The sequence below is a fragment of the Puccinia triticina genome, chromosome 8A (assembly GCF_026914185.1).
Source record: "Puccinia triticina chromosome 8A, complete sequence".
Classification (NCBI taxonomy): Eukaryota; Fungi; Basidiomycota; class Pucciniomycetes; order Pucciniales; family Pucciniaceae; genus Puccinia; species Puccinia triticina.
In genome coordinates, this window is record NC_070565.1 from 1,503,101 (window position 1) to 1,510,762 (window position 7,662).

The following is a 7,662-nucleotide window of genomic DNA, read 5'->3' on the forward strand; positions in this document are numbered from 1 at the left end:
ATAGGATTGTACCAAGGTGTTTTTAGGTAAGGTTCAAGCACCAATTGCCTTTTGGTATGTTTGAACAACTTGATGAGCTGGCAAATGGCGGATAGTTTGGGAAGTTTTAATCATAAGTACACGGTGGACGCACTTTTAAGGTTTTTCGCCGAAAAACCTTCAAAGTGAGGGTTTTCACTTGGAGGACCTCCAAAGTTGCGGTCCTTTGGATGATCTTTGAAGAAAATCCAAAGATTTTCCAAAGGTGGGGCAAAAACTTCAAATGACATTTGAAGGTGACAGAAATATCCGTCCGACCACCGGGTTGGACCGGATAGAACCTTATTTTTTGACATCTCACTCTACTCTGAAGTCCATTGGGAGGAAAGACCCTCCCCTCCCAATATTCTTTGGAGTACCTCCGGAGGACCTTTGAATGCCTGTGACTTCGATGGATCTTTGGAGGCGGAGCCCTCCCCTCCCAATATTCTTCGGAGGACCTTTGAATGCCGGTGACTTCGAAGGATCTTCGGAGGCGGAGCCCTCTCCTCCCAATATTCTTTGGAGGACCTCCGGAGGCCCTTCGAATGCCGGTGACTTTGATGGATCTTCGGAGGCGGAGCCCTCCCCTCCGATTATTTTTCGGAGGACCTCCGGAGGACCTTCAAATGTCAACCCGTTCAATGGAGGCGAGTGGTGCCAACATCCATGGCGAAGGGCATTGCTCACCTGGACCAGTCTCCTCGACATCCCCCACCAGCTCCCCTCCACCAACAAAGCCACCAATGTCGTCTCAGCAGGAGGGCACCCACCCAATGGTAAGCGGGTAGTTTTTTCTTCCCTCCTTGCTGACAAGAAAGAACACCCATTGAACACATGATTTGACCCGATAGGCTCGCGAGGAGTCCTGCGACGGGTCGCAGCCTATTGGCCCCCAACAAGACGATGTGGTGTTGCAAGAAGACGGCCCCAACCCCCCCCCCCCCCCCCCCCCGGCGACCTGCGAAACGCAAGTCATCCTTGGAGACGTTTGTCGAACAGACGAACCAGTTCTTCTCCGGAGACTTTGGTGACGACAACGCCCACTCGCCAAAGGAGGAGCGGTCCTCACGGGTTGATCAACTAGCTTCGTCCGGTTTGTCGGCTCATTTGACTCAATCTCCCCCGACACCAAAGCGAATGAAGACCGACAGTCAACCCAAACGTGCGACCCCAACCCCTCCAACCTCACCACACAACCTGTCAATGGACCAGTATCTCAAATTGTGCCACATCGAGGCCAAGGACAAGGTGACTCAAGCTGTGATTGAGAATCATTTGCTCTACCACTGGTCTATCTTCAAGACCACCTCTGTCAAGATCCTCTGCGACCTCGGGATGCGCTACGGGCATGCAGTTTTGCTTACAGACGGCGTCCCCGAAGCCATGAAACGACTCAACCAGGTAGAGTACGCGTGTAAACCACGGGCCTTGTCCCTGACTCTTCTACCGCCCCCCCGGTCTGGCCTGCTCCACCAGCTCGCGTGCTTGGACCTAGGGGACCTCCCCTAGCGGTCCGGTCACCGTCTATCCAAGCCGCCTCCGCTTGTTTCTCTCCTGCACACTTTTCGGGGCAGGACCCCGTTGCGGGGGGGCAACGCGATCCTGACCGTACACCAGGAAAAAAAAGTAGTCAGTTGATGACAACTGACATAACACAGCTCTGGTTTCAGCTCCAAAGCTACTCCATCTGCTAGTTCAGGGCTGGCTGGCACACAGCTCAGTGCCCATTTTGGCACAGCTGAAGCCTCTAGCTTGCAATTTTCACAAGCTGCTCCTCAGCTTTGTCCCAGGCAAAGCTGCTGCTCAGCCTTGGCCTAGGCCCAGCTGCCCCTCAGTCTTGGCACAGGAAAAGCCACTGCTCAGCCTTTGCCTGAGCAAGAACGGGTGTTGATAAACACACACCCGTCCCCCGGAGGCAAGCCCTCGCCCACGCCCTTTGAAAAGGGCGTGTGGGACCGCACACCCTTGATAAAGGGAAAAAGGGCATGCACACCCCTGTATGGGCGTGCGAGGGCGTGCACGCCCCCACATGGGCGTTCACGGGCGTGCACCATGGCTCGTCGGGAGCTCCTCGGCGGGCAGATGCAAGTATACCTGCTCGCCGAGAGCCCCTCGGCGGGCAGTTACAGATACCACCTCGCCGAGAGCCTCTCGGAGAGCAGGTATACATGCACCTGCTCGCCGAGAGCCTTGCCTGCTCGCCGAGAAGGATAACTCTCGGCGAGCAGGTATACAAACACCTACCCGCCGAGCCTGCTCACCGAGAGCCCCTCGGCGGGCAGGTGCATGTATACCTGCTCGCGCAGAGAAATCCTCGGCGAGCAGGCATACAGATCCCACCTCGCCGAGAGCCTCTCGGCGAGCAGGTATACATACACCTGCCCACCGAGCCTGCTCACCGAGAGCCCCTCGGCGGGCAGGTGCATTTATACCTGCTCGCCGAGAGAAATCCTCGGCGAGCAGGCATACATATCCCACCTCGCCAAGAGCCTCTCGGCGATCAGGTATACTTGCACCTGCCCGCGGAGAGGCTCTTGGTGAGCAGGCTCGGCGGGCAGGTGCATGTATACCTGGTCGCCGAGAGAAATCCTCGGCGAGCAGGCATACACCTCTCGGCGAGCAGGCATACACCTCTCGGCGAGCAGGCATACATATCCCCGCTCGCCGAGAGCCTTGCCTGCTCGCCGAGAAGGATAACTCTCGGCGAGCAGGTATACAAACACCTGCCCGCCGAGCCTGCTCGCCAAGAGCCCCTCGGCGGGCAGGTTCAAGTATACCTTCTCGCCAAGAGCCCCTCGGAGGGCAGGTTCAACTATACCTGCTCGCCGAGAGGCTCTTGGCGAGGTGGGATATGTATGCCTGCTCGCCGAGGATTTCTCTCGGCGAGCAGGTATAAATGCACCTGCCCGCCGAGGGGCTCTCGGTGAGCAGGCTCGGTGGGCAGGTGTATGTATACCTGCTCGCCGAGAGGCTCTCGGCGAGGTGGGATCTGTATGCCTGCTCGCCGAGGATTTCTCTGCGCGAGCAGGTATACATGCACCTGCCCGCCGAGGGGCTCTCGGTGAGCAGGCTCGGCGGGCAGGTCTGCTCGCCGAGAGGCTCTCGGTGAGCAGGCTCGGCGGGCAGGTCTGCTCGCCGAGAGGCTCTCGGCGAGGTGGGATCTGTATGCCTGGAGCAGGTGTACATGCACCTGCCCGCCGAGGGGCTCTCGGTGAGCAGGCTCGGCGGGCAGGTGTTTGTATACCTGCTCGCCGAGAGTTATCCTTGTCGGCGAGCAGGGATACATACACCATACCCGCCGAGGGGCTCTCGGCGAGCAGGTATATGTACTTGCGCCAACCCACCGAGGGGCTCTCGGCGAGCAGGCACGGTGCACGCTTGTGCACGCCTATGTGGGGGCGTGCACGCCCTTGATAAAGGGTGCGCGGTCCCACACGCCCTGTTCGAAGGGCATGGTCGTGGGCGTGCCCCCGGAGGACAGGTGTGCATTTATCAATGCCCGTTCTTGCTCAGGCAAAGGCTTGGTCGTGGGCGTGCCCCCGGAGGACAGGTGTGCATTTATCAATGCCCGTTCTTGCTCAGGAAAGGCTGAGCAGTGGCTTGTCCTGCGCCAAGACTGGAGGCAGCTGTGCCTGGGACAAAGCTGAGGATCAGCTCGTGAAAATTGCACTAGAGGCTGGATAGCCAGCTGGAGCAGGTGTCATGTCAGTTGTCATCTAGTGACTACTGATTTTTCCTGGTGGTAGACCCGGTGGTCCCTACTTGGGTGCAGGTTTTCACCGGGATTGGTGTTTGGGTCTCAGGTGAGAGCTCCCTTGAAACCTCTTGAGGTTTCGTCAATCACTAGAAGCGGCATGGCTTATGGGATAGCTTCCTGAGCCGTTGCCCAGTGATCTAGGGAGTCTCTCCTCCTGGGGCAGAGAGGAAGCTAAGGCGCCGCTGCTACAGCAGCGGGAAGTTGAAGGGATACTGCTACACCACTAACTCAGGGAGAAGCCTGAGCCTGTGCGAGCCCCCCATCTTCGAACCTTAGTTTCCAACAAGATTTCCAAAACACCGTAAAGATTTAGATCGTTGCGTGTAAGAAGGCTGGACACACGCCTTAGATCAAGAAAACTACTTGACTGAGGATTGCCGCTAAATCTGCAGGGATTTCTACGGTCAGTTGGTGTTTGGTGTCTTGGCCTGAACGCACGCCTTGCAACAGAGAGTCTGCCGTGTTGTTCTTAGACGAAACCCTACGTGCCACAAGGTTAATATTTTCTTTGATAAGTATTGCCTGAATCTTCATCCACTCTGTGTTTGCTTGTTGGTCTCCGGACCGTTTATTGTTGATCCTGTTCTCGGTCGTAGTGTTGTCAGTCCACACAATCAGAGTCTTGCCGCTTTGAGACCGGAGTTTCAAAAGCATGAGCAGGCCAAGACGAACTGCGACAGTTTCCAGAAAAGAAATACGCTGCGGGCAGCCTTTTGGGTCGTGGAGCTTGAATTGCACCCAGGTCTTTCCTATCAGTACGCCGATCCCAAAAGAAGTCGATGCGTTGCCGACCCAACCAATGTCAATTGGGGGTCCGTAGTGGATGATGCAAGTCGGCTCAAAATTATCCAGTGTTGCTTTCCATACCGTCAGGTCTATGAGGACGTCCTTGGGGGGATGGCGTGTTGCTCTTCGATACTGCCACGACATCAACCACCGGTACAGAGAGTTTAAACGACACTTCAGATGTGGCCCCACTCCTCACTTGTTTGTTTAAAATGCCATGTTACCCCTACCCCTGTGACCCACCCCCTGCAATTCCTCTTTGGTCCCATAAGCTCATGCCCCTACCAGTCCTGCTCTCTCTTGGTTTGACCTGCAATATCCTGCAAGCTGATGCAATTTCTGTGTCTTATTTATTGTTTTCTTGTGATTTACTCTGATGGGAATATCATGCTTATACAATTTCCCTCTGAAGAATACTTATCCAAATTACCTCTGATGAAAAATAAAGAAGTCAACCATAAAAACTAAGTTCAATTGGGCTATACTGTACATAACTCAACAAGCATGCAGACTTGCTTACACAACAATGATGGAGAGAAATTTCCAAGCTAGCTTCATAAATAATGATTGACATAAAACATGCTACACCCATTAATGAAATGTATGTGGTGAACAGCTACATCCTTTGGATGAAATTAGAGATTGCAAACAGCTACCTGTCTGATTTCAATGAAACAGCTTCTTGAGTGCTTGTGATCAAACAAATTCAATATGTGACACTTACATGATATGAAGAACTACTTGAACTTGAGTAGGACACTCAGCTAACTGCATGGTAAGGCACACATACAAGGCCAGATGGCAAATAGTCCACAGGTACCTCCTGGCAGGTACCTGTGAGCTATTTGCCATCTGCACTTGTATGTGTGCCTTACCATGCAGTTAGCCGAGTGTCCCACTCAAGTTCAAGTAGTTCTTCATCTCATGGAAGTTTTACATATTGAATTTATTTGATCACAAGCACTCAAGAAGCGGTTTCATTGAATTCAGACAGGTACCTGTTTGCCATCTCTAGATGAAATGGTTGGGGTCCCTTGTATGAAATGGATGGGGTTAAAAATTCTACATAGTAGAGGGACATCCATTCAAATAAACAAAGACATTTTAATCGATGAGATCATCAGGCTCATTTTCTCCGCGCCACTTCTGGAGTCCCTCATGCAATGCGTTCATCATGAGTGATTCAGGAATGTATTGTGGTTGCAAAGAAGATTCATGGCGGTGGATCTGACCCTCATGATGTGCAAAGGAATTCAGCAGATAACTGTTATAGTTTGTGTGTTGGATGTGATGACACACAGATGTTCCCTCCTGTCGCTTGTTGACTGGCACTGCGCCTCCAAACATATTGCAGCCTCCATCAAAGCAGTTATGCTGTACATTGAGACAACACTTGACCATCTGTTCGTAATTGTCAGGAATCAGCTTTCTCTTGAACTTCTTGATTATTTTCAGTGGATCCTCATGTGTTTTTTATATCAGAGGGACTTACAGGGACAGGTACAATGGTTTATGTGGAACTTTTGGCCAGCGTCCACATTCGTGTATGATGATTTATCTGCCCACGTGTGCATTCCACTTGACGCAAATAGAATCGATTCCCTGGAGTGACCTCCCAAACTGATTGAACACACGCTATCACATGGCTATTTTGGGATCTTTGCTCCTATTAGCCACATAAGATGGATAGTGTTGTTATTACTGGTTATCAGTGGTAGTATTTTATGAGTGTTTTGCATCTTTGCTCACCAAATAAAACGTTCCCTTGTAAATGGTTTCCTTTGAATTAAGTTTGATTGAAGAAACTTGCCTGATTCTACTGTTTGGGAAGTTTAACCTCAGTGCGGATGGGATCATCATATGGATTCACTTTGGGATTGTGTAAGTAGGGGTATGAAATCATGTGGTTCACTGATTTTGAGTTGTAACCAAAAGAGCGTTGAATATGTTCATTCTGTGCAAATATGTTTGTAATTTCTGATGATGCTTGGAAGTATTCTCCTGTTTGACAATCATAAATATAGGCACCAGAGAATAAGAGCCTCTCTACATGATAATTGCTGAATGTGAGAGCCAGATCATGACTGGGAGTTTGTCTGTTGGAATGAATAGACGCAGTGCAGACTATGCCATTGTAACTCTCAAATTTCTCTGTGGCAAACAGAATTGGTGGTCCAAATCGCCTGATTGATTGAGGGAGGTGTAGTAGCATGTGAATCTTTGGTTTATTTGACCATCTGCCTGACATTTTAGATATGTGATACATAAACTGCCAAATAACAGCTTTCAGTTCTTGTAAATACTCTTCCATATCTTGGATGGTGATCTGAAACACCATACTTGCTATGTAGCACATTGAGAACCATAGATCCTTCATGTCTTCTGTCATATATGGGAAAAATACAAATGAGGCCACCTGCAATATTATTCAAAAATCTTTCCCAATGAAGGATGCATGCTGAGCCATCATGTAAGTGGCCTGAAGAGGTGGGAAATTGAGTGCATCAGTATTGAATGATTGTAATCTGGCTTCCACTTCTTTGAGGTGCCTCTTGCTTAGCCGATTTTTCATGAAGTCCGCCAAAAGGTATTTCACACAACCAAGTAGGACTACATGTAGTATTTCCACTGGTGTGTCATTACAACCATCAAAGGATTCAAGTTCTAGGTATGAATTGAATATTCGTGGTCGTGCATTTGTTGCAAGTTCATTGATTCTTATCCTTTCATGTACCTTCTGTGTGTGCAATTCAATCAATCTATGGTTGATTTGGTCTTTCAACCCATACTGTGCAGTTTTGGTTAGGAATTCATTCTTGGTCTTTGTATAATATGTTTCCCAAAGATCATGAGATCGAGATCTAGTTTCATGCCACTGTCTGGAAACTGGTAATTCTGGGAGGCCAAAGAAAGATCATAGAAATTCCAATGTGCACCTCTGGCTTTTGGATTGCACACTCAGATGGCACATTCTGCAAGGATTATTTGCTTGGCCAGGATTGGGTGTGCTGTTAATTTCAGCTGCCATTGGTGAGTCCGCCAGGAATGCCAGAGGGACAATCATATACATCACCTCCTGTTTCATACTGGCGTCATAT